A 19,242-nucleotide genomic window follows, 5' to 3' on the forward strand; every position below is an offset into this window, starting at 1 on the left:
AAGTACCCAACTTCTTTTAATTAGGCACTACCTCCTGAAGTTTATGCCACCTTCCAATGGTGTTATTAAGGGGAACTTGATAAACCTTGAACATGCGAGATTTAGAGAGATCCAAATCAGAACAATTACAAAATTATGAGTTTCCTTCCTTCCTTTCTTCCTTCCTTCTTTCCTTTGTTTTGTGGACATTATTATCTAAAAATGCATACTTTCTCCCAATGTTATTATGTGAATACATTTCTTGTCACTGTATTGTTTTGGTATAAGCTCTCCTATTTTATGAAAGATAGGACTATGATACACTATGAAAGATAGTGTATAGGATTATTCATCTTTCTTCAAAAGTTTAATGGAACTCTACAGTAAAATACCTGGGATTAGAAACTTTAAAATGTTGCTGAATTCCTTGATATTTTTGTCTATTTTCCTTATACTTGTTTTGTCATTTTTTTATGTGTGAGAAAAATGATGTCCTCAATTTTAAATGTGATTTTTTTGCTTTTCCTTTCAGCTCTATTGGTTTTGTTTAATATATTTGGAAATTCTTGGGTTTTGTTTGTTTGCTTAATAAGTATTCTTCCATCTTTTTACTTTTAACGTGCCAAGATTGTTATAGTAAGTTGTATTTGTAGGTAGCATCCAGTTGGTTCATCCACTATGACACTCTCTTTTTATTGGTGTAGAATATTTGTACTTAGTATAATATTGACATTTTAGAGTTTAATTCTATATTTTATTTCTTCCTTTTTCTTTTTTACATTTTACTTGGATTTGACTGTTTGGAAATAGAGTCTCACTATGGAGCACAGGCAAGCCTCCAATTCAGCCTCAGCTTCTGTAGACTGGGATTCTAGATATGTGCCATTACATTAAACATTTTTAAATATATTTTTAATTGTAAAGATAATGTACAAAGTGGTTACAGTGACATGAGTAAGGTAATGAGTGCATTTCCCCTACCATCCCTTCCCTCCCCACCTGCCAAATTCCTCCCTTCCCCCCGCCACCAAGTAAAGTTCGATTTCAACATAGTGTTTTGTTCATCTCATTGTTAAAATGGCCCAACTTGTATCCTTGTTTCAGCATTTTGTTATTTCCCTTCCCTTCTCCAAATTAGAAAAATGTATATACAAGATGAGAATCAAATACAGTGAGAACAAGGGTTATACCATGGAGGAAAAACATACAAAAGAAACCAAAAATTATATAGTACATTATAAATACATTAAAAACAACAGCAATAAAGATAAAGACTCTTATGTCTCTATCGTGGGGCTCATTTCACTTAGCATAATGTATATGGTCATATGTGCATAGCTTTTGACCTTTTCCTTGTCTTAGACATATACTAGTTATTGCAAATAAGGAAAACCATGGGACTTTTGTTTCTTTGGGCCTGGCTTACTTCACTTAATAAAATTTTTTCTGTCTTTCCATTTCCTAACAAATGAGGCAATGCCATTCTTTCTGATGGAGGCATAGAATCCCATGTGGTACACACACACACACACACACTCACACACACACACACACACACACGCACGCATTTCACATTTTCTTGATCCATTCATCTACTGATGGGCATCTGGATTGGTTTCATATCTTAGTTATGGTGAATAATGCTGTGAGAAACATAGTTGTGCTGGTAGCTTTAGTATAGCCTTGTTTGTGATAGGTTGGGTAAATGCAAAAAAGTGGGATTGCTGGGTCATAGGAGAGCTCTATGTGGAATCTTTTGAGGAACCTCCATATTACTTTCCAAAGTGGTTGAACAAGTTTACACTCCCACCAACAATGCAGTAAGGTTCCCTTCTGTCCACAACCCCTCCAGCATCTGTTGTTATTAGATTTCTTGATTATAGCCATTTTAACTAGGGTGAGGTGGAATCACAATGTTGTTTTGATTTGCACTTTTTTATAGCTAGAAAAGTTGAGGAAGAAAGATGGCCTCTTCAGTATTGAAAACCCAGAAATGAACCCACAGCCGTATAGCCTCCTAATCTTCAATAAGCGAGCTAAAAAAAAAATAGATTGGAAGAAAGTAAATGGTGCTGGCAAAATTGGTTAATCACCTGTAAAAACTAAAGCTAGATCCTTATATATCACCCTGCACCAGAATCAACTCCAAATTGATCAAAGATCTAGGAGTAAAGGAGACACCCTGAAAACATTACAGGAAGGAATAGAAGAAACTCTAAGGCTCCTTCATACAGGCTGAAAGTTTCTTAATAAAGACCCAGAAACACAACAAATTAAAGAAAGTTTGCACAAATGGGATTGCATGAAACTACAGAGCTTCTGCATGGCAAAGGACATAGCTAGTAAGATCAATAGAAAGTCCATAGACTGGGAGAAGATCTTCACTAGCCATACAATGGACAAGGGCTTCATATCTAAAATATACTTAGAACTCAAAAAATTAAATCCCCCAACAACAAATCCTCAAAGAAACAACACCCGATTAATAAATGGGCTAAAAACGTAAAGAGAGGCTTCTCTGAAGAGGAAATAAGAATTGCCAACAGACACATGAAGAAATGCTCAACTTCTTAGCCATAAACATTTTTTTAAGGATACTGTTTTTGTTCATTTGTGTTCTTTTGGAGTCTTCTTGCACCACCATTTTCAGTGGTTACTTCATGTCTACTGGTGTCATTTTACCAGTTCCAGTAAATTGTAGAAACTTGATCATTCTTTATACCCATTTTTCTTCTGGTGTTTGTAGACTTATCTTAAATATTTACTTTATATACAGAATATACTTTATATAAAGATTTACAGCAGACAAAGCTATGTTTTTGCTTCAACTATCAAACGTAATATAGAAAACTCAATAGAATACAAATTTATATTTATTCATACTTCACTTACCATGTAATTTCTTCCTTATGTCCCCAAATCCCATATTTCATCATTTCCTCTCTATTTAGAAGAATTAACTTTCTTTTAGCATGAGCTGCAGTAAAAAAAAAAAAAGAAAAGTTAGTTTTCTTTCATCTCAGAATGAACGTCCGTGCTCCCTAGTCAGCCTTCTCTAACATCGGGTGGGTAAGGATTGGAGGTAGAAGATGGGAAATCTTTTCATTCTGGCAATTGGTTTGTGCTAATTTGGACAAAGTGGGTTCTCTTTCCCTTTATGGACAAACTTTAGACATCTCTTCTAAGTAGTTCTGCTATTACTTCTCTTCCTCCTATTATTTTCCTTGGGCAAGAGAGACTAAGATTTTGTTGAAGTTTTTTATTTGCATGTGTGTTTGTATTTGTTGATATTTTCATGTTTCCAGTCTGTTTGACTTATTAAGATATATGAGAAAAATTTAAAAATGCAAGGAACATACATGTTTTACAAAGACTGAGGTCACTAGCTAATATGGATCTTTCTATCTTTCAAAGTCTTTTTATTTTGCATTACATATAATATTCAGGCTTTTAGTTGTACTTGGTGATAGGAGCAAGAGAAAGTAAGTCTACTTCATTTCCTGGGGTGGATGTTTCTCCACTGTGCTCTTTTCAGTCATAATTTATGTTTGTGGCTTTGAGTATGGTTTTCATTTTTGTAATAATTTGAAATTGCTCTTGATGATTTCTCTTAGCTCAGTAAGCCCATTATTTATTTTTCCTGTTGATTTGTAATCTATTTTAAAGCTATTCTAAGTACCATATATTCTTTCTATGAGAAACCATCTGCCTGAAATATATTAAGTTTGGAAATTTTTTTAGAGGTAACTTCACTTTTTCTGTTTTTTTGTCTATGCTAGCTTTCTCCTATCAGATTTCCATTGATTTGTCTTGATGTTTAAATATTGTCATACTACACAAATTATATTTTACTTGGTTATAATCAACATAACCTGAGACTAACACTTTGGAAACGGAAAAGAGAAAGGATGTTATTTCACCAACAATATAATTTCTTTAGATAATAATATGGCTCACTCTAAAAATAACTTGTAATAGTAATAAGAATGTTAGAAGGAAGTGGTATCGAGAAAGCAGAGAAGAAGGCCAAAACCTATCTCACTTTCCCCAAGACACTAATGTAATAATAAATGTATGATGATTTTTTGCTGTGAGAAATTCAGGAATAAACTAAATGGGTCTTGTCCCTCAGGTAGGCACAAAATTAAGCACACAAAAGCTGGTGAGAAATTAGCAGCACCTTCTTACTAGACATTCTTCCCCAGCACAATACTGCATAGTTATGGGGAAATTCTCTGTTCCTGGCTTCTGAGGGATCAAAAGAAAATGTGGAAAAAAAATGTCAACCATTTTGATTCTCTGCTAGATAGCATGAGAAACTGAATGTTAATGGAGGCCAGTAAGTTTTGGCTTCTTGGGAACTTCTGAGAATAAGAGGATCTAGGCAGAGTACAGTGGGGCCGCTGGCAGAGACCTGATGGAGGAAGACATGTGCTCCTGGGTAAAAAATAAAAAAGAGTAAGAGTCTCTAGAAATTTACAAACACAAGTCAAGGAAACCACATCCACTTGAAAGAAGAGTTCCACAGATCTCTAGTGGGTTCATTGGAAAAGATAATTTCTTGTGCAAAGCCAGTCTGTGAAGAATAAAAGAGATATCTCTTAAAAAGAATGCAGACAAACTCACAAGGTATATGAAGAGGAAGGGAAACACAGTATAGCTCCCTCTGCTCTCCCACCAAAAATGTCCAGAAAATAGTCCTATAATAGCAGAGGTATATGAATTAACTGATAACAAATTCAAAATGGCTGCATAAAGATACTCAGTAATAGGGAATCATATATGAACAAAATGAAGATTTCAACAAAGATGAAGATATAAAGAGAAATTTTCGAATGGAATAATGTAATAACTGAAGTGAAAATATCACTAATGTATTCAACAAGAGAAATTGGTCAAAGCGAAGAAAAAAGTGAATTCAAAGATAGGTCATTTGAAAGTATCCATTTAGGGTGCTGGCAAAATTGGTTAACTACTTGTAGAAAACTAAAGCTTGATCCTTATATATCACCCTGCACCAGAATCAACTCCAAATGGATCAAAGACCTAGGAATCAAAGCAGACACTCTGAAAACATTACAGGATGGAATAGGAGAAACCCTAGGTCTCCTTGGCGCAGGCCGAAATTTTCTTAATAGAGACTCGGAAACACAAGAAATCAAAGAAAAGTTGGACAAATGGGATTGCATGAAGTTGCAGAGCTTCTGCATGGCAAAGGACATAACTAGCAAGATCAATAGAAAGCCCACAGATTGGGAGAAGATCTTCACTAGCCATACAATGGACAAAGGTCTCATATCTAAAATATACTTGGAACTCAAAAAATTAAATCCCCCAACAACAAATCTTCAAAGAAACAACTGCCCAATAAATAAGTGAGCTAAAGACTTAAAAAGAAACTTCCCTGAAGAAGAAAGAAGGATGGCCAATAGACACATGAAGAAATGCTCAACCTCCCTAGCCATAAAAGAAATGCAAATCAAAACAACATTAAGATATCACCTCACCCCAGTTAGAATGGCAAAAATCAAGAAATCTAATAACAACAGATGCTGGAGGGGATGTGGACAGAAGGGAACTTTACTTCATTGTTGGTGGGAGTGTAAACTTGTTCAACCACTTGGAAAGTAGTATGGAGGTTCCTCAAAAGACTCCACATAGAGTGGGACCCAGCAATCCCACTTTTGGGCATTTACCCAAATGTTTACAAACAAGACCACACTAAAGCTACCAGCACAACTATGTTTATTGCAGCATTATTTACCATAGCTAAGATATGGAACCAACCCAGATGCCCCTCAGTAGATGAATGGATCAAGAAAATGTGGTATATATACACAATGGAATTCTATGTCTCCATCAGAAAGAATGACATTGCCACATTTGTTAGGAAATGGAAAGACTTGGAACAAATTATATTAAGTGAAGTAAGCCAAGCCCAAAGAAACATAGGTCCCATGGTTTCCCTCATTTGCAATAGTTAGTATATGTATGAGTCAAGCAGAAAAGGTCAGATAAGGTGATGTTAGGAAAATGAACCCTGATATGTATTTAAATGTTTTTTTTCTTTCATGCATTTGTTTCTAACGCATTTATATGATTATTTCTTTGTTACTTTGTATGTCCCTCCCCCACAGTATAACCCCTGTTTTCACTGTATTTGATGTCGGTATAATTTGTGGAGGGGAAGGGGAAAAACAAGTCGTTTAAATAAGGATACAGGTGGACCCATTGCAACAATGAGAAGTACAAGTTGTCATGTCAAAAACGAACTTTACAACTTTGGTGGGGGGGTGGGGGGGGAGGATTGGGTGAGGGGGGGAGGCTTGGAAGGGATGAGAAGGGGAAACAAAGGAGGAGGCTACAATGCTTGATAAGAAATGTACTCATTATCTTGCCCATGTAATTGTAACCCCTCTGTACAGTTTTTTCACAATAAAAAAAAGAAAGTATCCATTTAGAGAAGAAAAAAAAGAAGAAATTCTAAGAGGCTTATAGAATCAATAAGCAAATCAAGCAGATCAATATGTTTGTTACCTGAGTCTCAAGAGAAGAGTAAAAAACAGGCAGAAAATTTATTTAAGAAGTAGTGGCTGAAATTTTTCTGTTACTGATGGAGAGACTTAGCATTCAGAATAAAAGAGCTCAACTGATTACAAATTAAATAAACCCAGTGAATCCCACTGAATCCCATTGGGTTTATTATAATTAAATAAAAAAGCAAAGACAAAGAATTTTGAGAGCATCAAGGGAGAAGTATTTTATCACTTACAAAGGAAGCTTAAAAAATCATCAACAAATTTTTCAGCATTAACTTTTTAGGCCAAGAGAGAATTGAATATACAATGTGTTTCATGAAAAACAAAATAAGCAACTACAAAAAAAAAAACTACCAACCAAGAAGATATATATAGAGATAGAGAAAGAGAGAGAGAGAGATACAATAAAATGAAATTTTCTTTAAAAATGGTGACATTCTTTCCCAGACAAAAGCTTGTATTTCCAAGTTGCAGCAAAATATTTTAAGGAACATTATAATAACATATAAAAGCATGAAGCTCAATGGTAAAAAGTGAATATATACAAAACACATTGTACTATAATGATATAAAGTTCATAGAGTATTTTTAATTCTGAGCAAGTAGTTATAGCAAAAGTCTACAAAATAGGATAGATAATATAAATAGATACAAGTTGTAACATCAACAAGATGGATGTATGTATAAACAACATGATTTTTGTGTAGAATTGAAGATTTTATTAGCTTAAATATATGTAACATATTTGATGTAAATCCCATGATAATCACAAAGAAAACATCTATAGAAAACACACAAAAAAGTTGACAAAGTTATCAAACTATGTCACTACAAGATATTACTAAAACATAAAGGCACACAATAAGTGAAGAAAAGAACAAAGGAGCAACAAGTCCCAGAGAAAACTTTTTAACAAAATGGTAATAATTCTTCTCTAACAAGTAATTAACTTAAATGTGAATGGATTAAATGCTAAAGGATAAAGTAGCCTAGCGCCTAAGATAGCATGACTCAACTCTATATGCTCTATAAGCAACTTGTCTTAGATTTAAGCACACAAGCTGAAAGTGAAAGAATGGAATAAAAACATAGTCTTTGCACAATGTGATTTAATGAAAGCAAGAGAACCATGCTTATACCAGGAGAAACAGATTTTAAATGTTAAAAAGCCATAAAAGACAAAGAGGGACATTGTATAATGAAAGGGTCAATTAATCAGGAAGTTACAATACATTCAACAATAATGCACCTAGTATGTCAAGCAAACATTGACATAAATGAGTGAGAAATAGCTAAAATAATAAATAATATTAATAACAATACTGTATTTTCAATAATTGAATAGCCAGATAGAAATTACAAAGAATTAGTGGGCTTCAACAAGTCATCACAAACTTAGGAAGACTGAAATCAAGTCATCTTTTCTGACTATAAGATACAGAAAATATAATTTTATATGTAGGAAACCTAAAGATACAAAAACTCTGCTATAACATAAAAATAAATTCAATACAATTTCAGGTTGCAAAATTAACATTAAATAATAGTTGTATTCCTATATACTAATCATGAATGATTCAAGAAGGAAATTTTTAACATTAAAAGAATGAAACATTTAGGTATGAATTTAGGAGGAACTAACTTGTACCATGAAAACCACAAAACACTGCTGAAAAACATAAAAGAAGGCAGACATAAATAGAAAGAAATCCTGTGTTCATGGATTCAAAGATTTACTATTAAAATGTTTGTACCACCCAAAGAAATCTGCAAATGCAATGCATTCCCTGCCACAACTCCAGTAGAATTTTTCAAAGAAATAAAAAATTTGTAATATACTAATGAATCTACAAAGGACTTAATAGACAGAACAATCTTAAGGAAAGATCTAACCTGGGCTTTTTTATTTCAAAAAAATGCTCCAGTGTTACAGTATTGAAGACACAAAAGAACTGTTTAAAGTTAGACATTCAGTCAACAGAGCAAAAGAGATTATCTATAAATAAGCGCATGCCTATACAATCAACTGATCTTCGAAAATACTGAATAAATAAGAATCTCTTCAATAAGTTATATGATGGATATTTTGGTATTCATCTGCAAAAAAAATCAAGTTTGATCTGTATCTTACTCTGAATACAAATGAATTAAGTAAAAATACAAGGCCTTGAAACCATAGGACTCCAAGAAGAAAATATCTGAAAAAAGCTTTCTAAAAATTGGTTCTATCAATGAGTTCTTCACTATGACAACAAAATCATAAGCAACAAAAGTTTACATTGATGAGTGGGTCTGCAGATGAGGTAATATTATTAGTATATACGTAACTTCTACAAACTTATTGTAAAAATGGGCAATAAATTTGAATTTGAATTTCTTTATAGGAGGCATTCACATAATAACAGGATATAAAAATGTGCACAAAATTTCTAGTCATCAAAAAATGCAAATCAAAGCGCTCTCTCTCTATATATATATAGTGAGTGAGACGTCACCCCTCACCTGTTCGAATATGTACTATAAAGCATGCATGACAATTTGCAAAGGAAAAAAAGAAGAAAATAATCAATGTTAGAAGTGTATGGGACAAAATGAAACTCTTGTCATTGGGTGTGAGAATGTAAAATTAGATAGTAGGCAAATATTAGGATTTCTCCAAAAATAAAAAATAGAACTTGCAGGTTACAGAAATATTATATGTGGATATTTATCCCTAGTGTTTGATATCAGTAACTCAGAAACATGCCTGCCCTCTCTTGTCCGTTGCATCATGACTCACAATAGCTAAGAGGTAAAAACAATTTATATTTCCATCAAATGATGACTGGATTAAAGAAATGGTGCATGTAACAGATCAGAGTTCAGTCTTAAAAAATGAAGGAAATTTTGCAATAAACAACTACCTGGATGAACTTGAAGGATATTGTGCTAAAGGAAATAAGCAAATCACAGGACATATATGACATCATTTACTTATATAAGATGTATGATAGTGAAAGTAGTCAACTTTATGAAGGCAAGAAATGGAAAGTTACTATTCAATGAGTATAAGTGTTCTATTATACAAGACAAAAAATGTTTAGAGATCAGCTATATACCATGGAGCCTATAGTTAATAACACTCATGCATTTAAAATTTGAAGGTGTAGATATCATTTTATTTGCTAATTAGCATGATTTATAAAAAGAATGTTTAGAGCCCATGCTAGTGATAAAGTCCATGTTAACAGGAAAATAACGTATTGAGAAAAGATAACTCCATCCCAAAGCAAATATTGTTTCCCCCTCTGTGATCTTAGATTATATTCATGTCTGCACAGACCTTCACAAATAACTATTAAATTTTCTGTAAGAGAAATATCATTATTACTACAAATGTGACATTACTCCCAGCTTTCTCTTTTACAAATAATAATACTTACATTTAAAACATGGTGTTTGAACTGGGCATCTTTGGCTCACATTTGTAACCATGATCTAAGGATCATGGTTCTAAGCTAGCCCAGGCAGAAATGTCTATGAGACTTTTACCACCAATAAACGACTCTGAAAAAACTGTGGCTCAAGTGGTAGAGTGCTAGCCCTGAGTGAAGGAAGCTCAGGGGCAGAGCCTAAGCCCAGAGTTCAAGCCTCAGTACTGGCAAAAACAAAACAAACAAAAACAACAACAAAACACATGGTGTTTGAATATACAATGACTTTGGGACTTAGAGCTTTATGTTTCATTGCTTTGGAATTATATGATCCAATAGAACTTTCTTAGACTCTCTCCATGCCTCCAAACCTCAGTTTCCTCATGCAAAATAGTTAATAGATGACTTTTAGGAAAACTTACTGAGATAATCCTTACAAAGTGTGTTAGAGATGTATATAGCCCATCAGAAGTACTTAATATTAAATATAGTAACTATATAATTCCCCAAAGACACAATAGGATTGAATCAAGTGCTGTGACTTGGTACACAGCCCTGCCAGAGAGCAGCCTGTATGGATCTAATGCAGTCCTTTTCTCAGAGAATTTGTTATGACGGCCCATGTTCTGCTCACTGCAGGGGCTGAGTGGTAAAGATGACTTGTCACTTAGGGCGCACTCATTTGCAAAATTGTCTTTAAAAATCAACAAATTTGTTGTGTGCCATGAAAAGAATTGAGAAACAGGCCAATTTCTCAGGTCTATGAAGTAATTTACTGATGTCTATAGGCAGCATGTCTATGTTTCTTAGACAACTTGCTCTTCATGGGAATTTATCCCAAAGATTCCAAAATGGCTATAAGATGCAGATGGAGCAATGTGCTTGATGGATGGGTGGAAGAAGCTTGTCTCCTAACATGCAAATACATCTTCTCAGTCTTCCTGGACCATTTCAAGTTATGAATCTACTTTTGAATGGCAAGAAGACACAAACAGATTCAATTGCTCCAGTGAGGATTATCTATAAACTGGAGAAAGCATGAACATCTGTATGAAACTAAACAAGTTTTAAGAGAGATGAATGCTGGCTAGTCTACCAAACATAGTCATTAAATTTGCTTTTCCTAAAAATACAAATCAGGAAAGCAATCTTATGTCCAAAAGATTCCGTTTCAGTTAATATCTTAGAAGATCATTTTATCAAATAGATACTTGATGTTTCAGGACTTTACAAATTGCAGAGTATATATTTCATGAATATTTTTACAAGTTCCTTCTCAAGAAGTTTGTTATTGTTATGGTGATATTAAAATATCATCAAAACATTCGAAGAGTTATTTAACTTTCTTTATTAAATGTCTTTCTTCCTCTCTCCCTGTCTCCTCCCTTCTTTCTCTGCCTTTCCTTCTTTCCCCCTTTCTTGCTTGCTTGCTTCCTTCCTCCTTTCATTCTTTCCTTTTTCTATCCTTTCTTTCTTCTCTCTGCCTCTATTTAATTATTTGTTTTTGCTTTTCCTTAGAGCTAATAATGTATCTAAAATCTAAAGGTAGTTGAAAGGGGTAGGGTCAGACATAGATGAATGAGGAGAAGTGGGGAAGAATGCAATCAAAAATTCAATGTATATCCTACAAGATTAAGAAGGGAATAGGTGAGTTGGGAAGGATGAGTGAGAATGTCGATCAAGACGCATTGTGTTCACAAACTGCTTTGTTGAATAACAACCTTTGTACAACTACTTAAAGATTACAAAAAAAGGGGGGGGGCTGGGAAGGTGGCTCAGTGGTAGAGCACTTGCCTTGCATGCCTGAGGCCCTGGGTTCGATTCCTCAGCACCACATAAGCAAAAAGAAGAAAGCCAGAAGTGGCACTGTGGCTCAAGTGGTAGAGCACTAGCCTTGAGCTGAAGAGCTGAGGGACAGCGCCCAGGCCCAGAGTTCAGTCCTCATGACCGGACCCCAAAAAAAAAAAAAGATTACAAAAAAAGATTTAAAAAAAGAAAAAATTGTGTTTCTAGATATTATTTTAAAAGTTATTAGCAAATTTGATACTGGACTGACAATTTACATTTTATAATTATCTGCACCCTACATACCATTAAAAGTAAATTTAGACCTAGCTACATAGCCAGTTGGGAGAAAGTGTGAAGGAACAAGAGCGGAGGTGGTAAGTGAATATCTTTTTAGTGCTTGATTGGACTCAGTATATATTAAAATGATGTGGGTATACTACTTAAAAGACTAATTCTTAACATAAGAAAAGAAATAGAGACAAGTTTAAGAACAAAATGAGGAAAATCATTGATTAGTTCTCTTTTTGGTAGCTGGTCTTCGGTGTTAAGTTTGAAGTCATTTTCAGAGAACACACTTATTAAGAGTTCTCAGCAGGTATTCCTTTACCTATATTTAGTATAAAAGCAGTCACTATTCTTAGTCTAATTATTCCATTCTGCTCAGTATAATTTCATTGCACTTGGTCTGAACAGTGACAAACTAATTATTTCTGCCCAGATTTTCAAGGATTACTTACCCAGCTGACAAACTACATTTTGGCACCCATTGTTCAGACCATGAATTCTTCCAGGATGGAGGTACAAGCAAGGTTTAGGTACAAAGAATGGTCCAAATTTCACCAGTTTGCTGGTTAAAAAAATCATAGAGTCAAATGAACTTATTTGACTTCTATACATGATCATTAAGGGCTCATGTAATCCTGGGAATTTGAGCTCCTTCTGAATGTGTTCTGTTAGTGTCCTAGAGCTGTTATGACAAGTATGATACCTGAGTGACTTAGGACTAGAGAAAGTTATTGTCTTAAAGTGAAAGGGTAAACAGGGCCATGGTCTTCTGTAGCCCTAGGGAAGTGATGGTTGTTAGGGTCTCCCCTACTTTCTGGTAGCCTCAAGCATTCTTTGACTGACAAGCTGCTATCTTTTCCTTGTGTCTCTTCCTATTTCCTTCAGGGTCTGTATCTTTGTATATATTTTCCTGGTTATGTCTGATTAGGGCCTCTTCTAATGGCTTCATTTAACTTTATTACCTCTGTGAAGATTATTTGCATTCTTAATTCCTGAAGGTCAGAATGTCAACACATGTTATTGTGTACTGAATATAACAGGTTCTTCCTTACTGTAGCATTGATACAAATCTCCAGGTCATATATATAGTAGACTGCCTGTGGTGCCTGCCCAGGTGCTGTTCTTGTCCTGGGCAGAGAGTGCAGCTCACTGCTGAGGAAGTAGCTCTGTTTAAACAATTATTACTTGGGTGATTCCTGTATGCCAGCCCTGATAATGTATTAGAAGACAAAAGTATGAAGGTATTGCCAACAAACAAATGATAGAACAATTAGAAATGTTGTTACATGTTTTGAAAGATATAGGCAGGTAGAGGGAAAGAGAATAAGCACTAACCTTGGGCAATCATAGAAAGTCACTTTTAGTAAGTAATTTTTTTGGTGTTGGCCCTGGGCATGAACTCAGGGTCTGTGATTGTTCTGAATTTTTTTTTACTCAAGAATAGCTCTCGAGTTCTAGGAAGATGGCAGAGGAGAAGCTGGAGGCTAAACAGGCTCTCGCAGAGAAAACAGTTTTAGTGTTCCAGTGAACAGTCCTAAGCCAGAGAATCACACCAAGTGTGCCATCACAGGACAGAGAGTTAGGCCAGAGAGGGGAAATCCAGGCAAGGAGACAGATCTGAGCACTTGCCAGCAGCTGTGGCAGCCATAGATGCTGCCGTACCTGTAACACAGAGAGTCCCGGACAAAGGCGCCAGACGCGGCGGGCAAGCGGATTCTACTCAACACCAGCAAGAACTGACAAGGAGCAGACATCTTCATCCTGTAGTTTGCAGACCAGAGAGGACCCAGGAACCAAGACTGCGTGTGAGTAGAAGCCTGACATCCTCACTCCTTCTCAGGAAGCAGAGGAGGGAAGGCTACCCCTCTCCCTCCACTACCGGAGATCTCCATCTTTGATACTGACAAAGGCCTGGATGAGCAGCTAGCTCCAACTCAGGCCTTGGAAGAAAACAAGAGTCATTTAGCAGGTCACAGGAACCTAACCTGACCTGCTAGGCTCAGCTCCCCCCAGGGAAAAATCACCCAGCTCAGGCCACCAGCCCCTGGAGTGGCTTTCTTCACTGAGTAAACAGAGCCAGAGGCTGCCCCTCCCTACAGCAGCCTTGACAATCAATTGAAATTCAGTAAACATAAACCCTGAGAATGGGTCCAGGCTGGGCTTTGTGAGTTTCTCAGAAGCTTGCTCCTCAGGGAAAAGCTGCTGTTTGCTGAAAGGCCTCAACTCTACCCAGAATCTAGCCTCATCACAGCATCTCCAAACTAGAGGAAACAGCCATCTCCCTCTTTTGTGATACTCAAAGCAGATCTCCCTCCCATTGAACTAGCTTGGAAGGAGGATCACAAAATCCTGGGTAAAGCAGAGTATTTTTATACCTACTCAAACAAACTGACTTAAGAAACCATCCAAGCCACAGGAAAATCAAACACCACAAGCAGACCAGAGACTCCAACAAGAGACTGGTTATGGACACAAGGGAGATACAGGATCTTCCCATCCCCTCCAAAAATCAAAGAACTCTTTTTTTATACCTTTTATAAAACATTTTTTTCTAAAACTTTTTGAAAATTTTTAAATTTAAATTTTTTTTTGTTTTTCTATTACCTTTTTTTCTTCCTCTTATAATTTTTATTTTAGGGGTATATGTGTGTGTACTTTTTTTTCTTTAAAAAAAAATTTTGTTTATCTCTACTGACCATTTGATCCTTTTTTTTTCTTTCCTTCTCATTCTTTTCACTTTTTCTTCTCTTTCATTCTTAATTGCTGTTCTGCTCATCATCAGATATACCCGTAGTCGATTATTAGACCTTAGCCCCCATTGTGTACACACTTAATCCAGAAATGTATTACTCAAATTAAAACCTCTTAGATTTAAATTCCTTAATAGCGGTACTACCTCCTTATACCTATATAATATTTTAAACATTTTTATTTTTAAGTTTTTCACATCTCCTTTCTATCCTTCCCCTTCTCTTATTCTATCCACATTCTTCTCTGAATATTACGTTTTCAAATATGCATAATTTTTAAGTGTTGCACTTTTTAATTTTTAATTTTTGTTTTTCTATTTTTTCTTGTCTTTTTTTCTTTCTCTTTCTTCCTTTTTTCTCTCTCTCTACTATCATTCTATCCAACCTATTTCCCCGCTTTAAGATTAGGATTTAGTTAAGTTAACTCTCCCACTGCCTTTCAACATCCCTCTATGCCTATTTTTACCCACATCTCTCCATAAACCTAATAATTTCTGTTTGCCAAATTCTTCTTTGCGGTTCGTAGCCCATTAATACATAGTTGTTTGATGTTGAATAGATATATCTGTTGAACTAGATTGTATCTGCAGACTTTGACTGTGCAACTACAGACTTTGGTTGATGCTTGCCTTAAAATAGTGTACTAGCACAAAATTGGTGTTACTTTCATTCCAAATGGGCAGAGCAGCCCAGAAAAAGACAAGAAAAATGGCAAGTCCAGGTATCTCAACTCCCACTCATGATAATCAGGGGACAGAAAAGATAATGAATAATCCAGAAGAGAGTTCCCAAAAAGCTCTACAAATACTACTGATAAACATGGTAAATGAAAAGATTGAAAACCTGCAAAGGACTCTGTATGAGCGTGATAGGGAGAGAAAGGAGGCAAAACAAAGGTTAATACGGGAATATCATGAGCGTGAGGAATCTACTCAAAGACTGATACAGGAATTGCATGAGCAGCTTGAGAACACTCAAAGAGAAATAAAGGAATGGTGTGAGCAGGCTGAGATCAGTCAAAGAGAACTACAGGAACTGCGTGAATGTGAAGAAGCTAATCAAAGAGTAATACAGGAATTGAGAGAGTGGGATGAGAATACAGAAAGCTCACTAAGGCATTCATGGAATCCATAAACCAAGAGCTGAAAGAAGTCAGGGAGACCACAAACAGAATGATGAATGGAACCCAACAGAAGGAATGGGAGTCCAAGGAAACCATAACCAATCAACTAAGTGATTTGAGAATAAACACTGAACACCAAATAAAGGAAGTAAAGAAGTTCATACAAGGTCTAAAACAAAGCTCCAACAAAGAATTTGAAGCCATCAAAGCTGACCAACTAGAAGGAAAAGAAATAAAAAACAAAGTAGAAAGTCTTGATAGTAGGTTAGACCATGCAGAAGATCAAATCTCGGGGATTGAAGACAGCCTAGATATTATAGAGAAAGAACATACAACCATCTAAGACAAATCCAAGAAATATGATAGATCTATTCAACACTTGGAAGACACCATCAGAAGGCCTAATCTGAGGATAATGGGTGTAGAGTAGCACCTAGAGACAGAAATTAATGGTCTAGGAAATTTGTTTAACAGGATCCTAGCAGAGAACTTCCCAAACATGCAAAAAGATAGGCCTACTCAGATACAAGAAGCTTTTAGAACTCCAAATAGACCACACCAGAACAGGACATCCCACCGTCACATTATAATCCACACATGATCAATTCAGACCAAGGAAAAGATCCTTAAAGCTGTCAAGGAGAAAAGATCAATCACCTATAAAGGGAAACCAATTAGAATCACCTGAGATTTTTTCAGCAGAGACAATCAAAGCAAGAAGAGTCTGTAATGATGTATGCCGTGCCCTAAACAAACAACTATCAACCAAGAATTCTGTACCCAGCTAAACTCTCTTTCATAACCAAAGGTCAAATAAAAACCTTCCATAGCAAAGAAAAATTGTATCTCCACCAAACCAGCCCTACAAAAAATTCTTAAAGATGTCCTACACATAGAAAACCAACAAGACCACAATAAAGGCCAAGAAACCACACCCAAACTGAGAATACATGAACCATAGGAAGAACCCAGTTGCCGCAGCCCCCAAGAAGGTGGATTAAATGCAGGAACTCCCAAATACCTCTTAGTCCTATCTCTCAACATTAACGGACTGAACTCTCCAATTAAGCGACATAGACTGTCTAGTTGGATTAAAAAGCAAGATCCTTCTATCTGCTGCCTTCAGGAGTCACATCTTGCCCATAAAAACAAACACATTTTCAATGTGAAAGGCTGGAACAAAATCTACCAAGCAAATGGCTCCCATAAACAGGTGGGAGTTTCAATCCTAATATCAGATAAAATAGACTTCAAATTAAAATTAGTGAGAAGAGATAAAGAAGGTCACTATATACTAATTAAGGGATCTCTCCTTCAGGATGTTATCACAATTCTAAATATCTATTCGCCAAATAACGGAGCACCCAAATTTATCCAAGAAATGCTACTTTCCCGCAAATCCCACATAGACCCAAAGACATTAATTGTTGGGGACTTTAACACACCACTTTCCCCACTAGATAGATCAACTCATCAAAAACTCAACAGAGAAACCAGAGATCTAAACAACTGCATAGATCAACTAGATTTAACAGACATCAACCGAGTATTTCACCCAACAGCATCAGAATAAACTTTTTCTCAGCAGCACATGGAACATTTTCCAAAATAGACCACATTTTAGGCCACAAAGCAAACTTGTCAAAATTCAGAAACATTCAAGTTGTACCTTCCATTCTCTCAGACCACAAGGGAATAAAATTAGAACTCAACACCAAAAGCCACCAAAGAAAATCCTGTAACACATGGAGGCTGAACAACACACTGCTGAATCACGCATGGGTCATGGGAGAGATTAGAAAGGAAATTCAAATGTTCATGATATTCAACAAAAATGAGCACACAAATTACCAGCTCCTCTGGGACACAGCAAAGGCAGTGCTCAGGGGCAAGTTTATAGCTCTGAGTTCCTACATCAAAAAACTGGTGAGATCTGAAACCAACAATTTAGTGAGACATCTGAGCCTCCTTGAAAAAGAACAGCAAGATAAACCCCAATCCAGTAGATGGAAAACAATAATTAAAATTAAATCAGAATTAAATGAATTAAAATCCAAAAAAACCATAGAAATAATCAACAAAACAAAGAGTTGGTTCTTCGAAAAAATTAACAAAATTGATAGACCCTTAGCAAATCTTATCAGAAAAAGAAGAGAACACAGCCAAATAAATAAACTCAGAGATGAGAATGGAAACATCACCACAGAAACAACCAAGATTCAGAACATAATAAGGGAAAACTTCTCAAAACTTTATGCTAATAAGTTTGAGAACTTGGCAGAAATGGACCTTTTCCTAGCAAATATTGACATGCCAAAACTAACCAAGATCAGTTAAACCATCTTAACAGGCCCATATCAAACATTGAAATAGAAGCAGCAATAAGAGACCTCCCATCTAAGAAAAGCCCAGAACCAGATGGCTTTACATCAGAGCTCAAAGCAAAGCTTCACACCAATATTCCTCCAACTCTTTAATGAAATTGAAAGAGAAAGTTCACTACTGAACACATTCTATGAAGCCATCATAACCCTCATCCCAAAACCAGGCAGGGACTCATCAAAGAAAGAGAACTATAGACCCATTTCTTTGATGAACATTGATGCAAAACTCCTCAACAAAATTTTGGCCAATCGACTTCAACAATTCATCCAAAAAATCATATATCATGATCAAACAGGATTCATTTCAGGGATGCAAAGCTGGTTCAATATATGCAAATCAATTAACATAATTCATCAAATCAACAGGATCAAGGGTAAGAACCACATGGTTATTTTAATAGATGCAGAAAAAGCATTTGACAAGATCCAACACCCCTCTGTGATGAAGGTTCTGGAAAAATTAGGAATCCATGGAACATTCCTCAATACAATAATGACTATATGACAAGCCTACAGACCGCATTATACTTAATGGTGAAAAACTAAAGCCATTTCCTCTTAACTCAGGAATGAGACAAGGATGTTCACTCTCTTCATTTCTTTTCAATTTAGAATTAGACTGCCTAGCTACGGCAATAAGACAAGATGCAGACATAAAGGGGATCCAAATAGGGAAAGAAGAAGTAAAACTCTCCCTCTTTGCAGATGACATGATCTTGTACTTAAAGAATCCCATAGAGGGCTGGGAAGGTGGCTCAGTGGTAGAGCATTTGCCTTGCATGCCTGAGACCCTGGGTTCGATTCCTCAGCACCACATAAGCAAAAAAAGAAAAAAAGCCAGAGGTGGCTCAAGTGGTAGAATGCTAGCCTTGAGCTGAAGAGCTGAGGGACAGCGCCCAGGCCCAGAGTTCAGGCCCCATGACCGGATCCAAAAAAAAAAAAAAGAATCCCATAGACTCCACTCTCAAATTACTGAAGCTG

The sequence above is a fragment of the Dipodomys spectabilis genome, unplaced genomic scaffold (assembly GCF_019054845.1).
Source record: "Dipodomys spectabilis isolate Male_0828 unplaced genomic scaffold, ASM1905484v1 ptg000098l, whole genome shotgun sequence".
NCBI classification, from domain to species: domain Eukaryota; kingdom Metazoa; phylum Chordata; class Mammalia; order Rodentia; family Heteromyidae; genus Dipodomys; species Dipodomys spectabilis.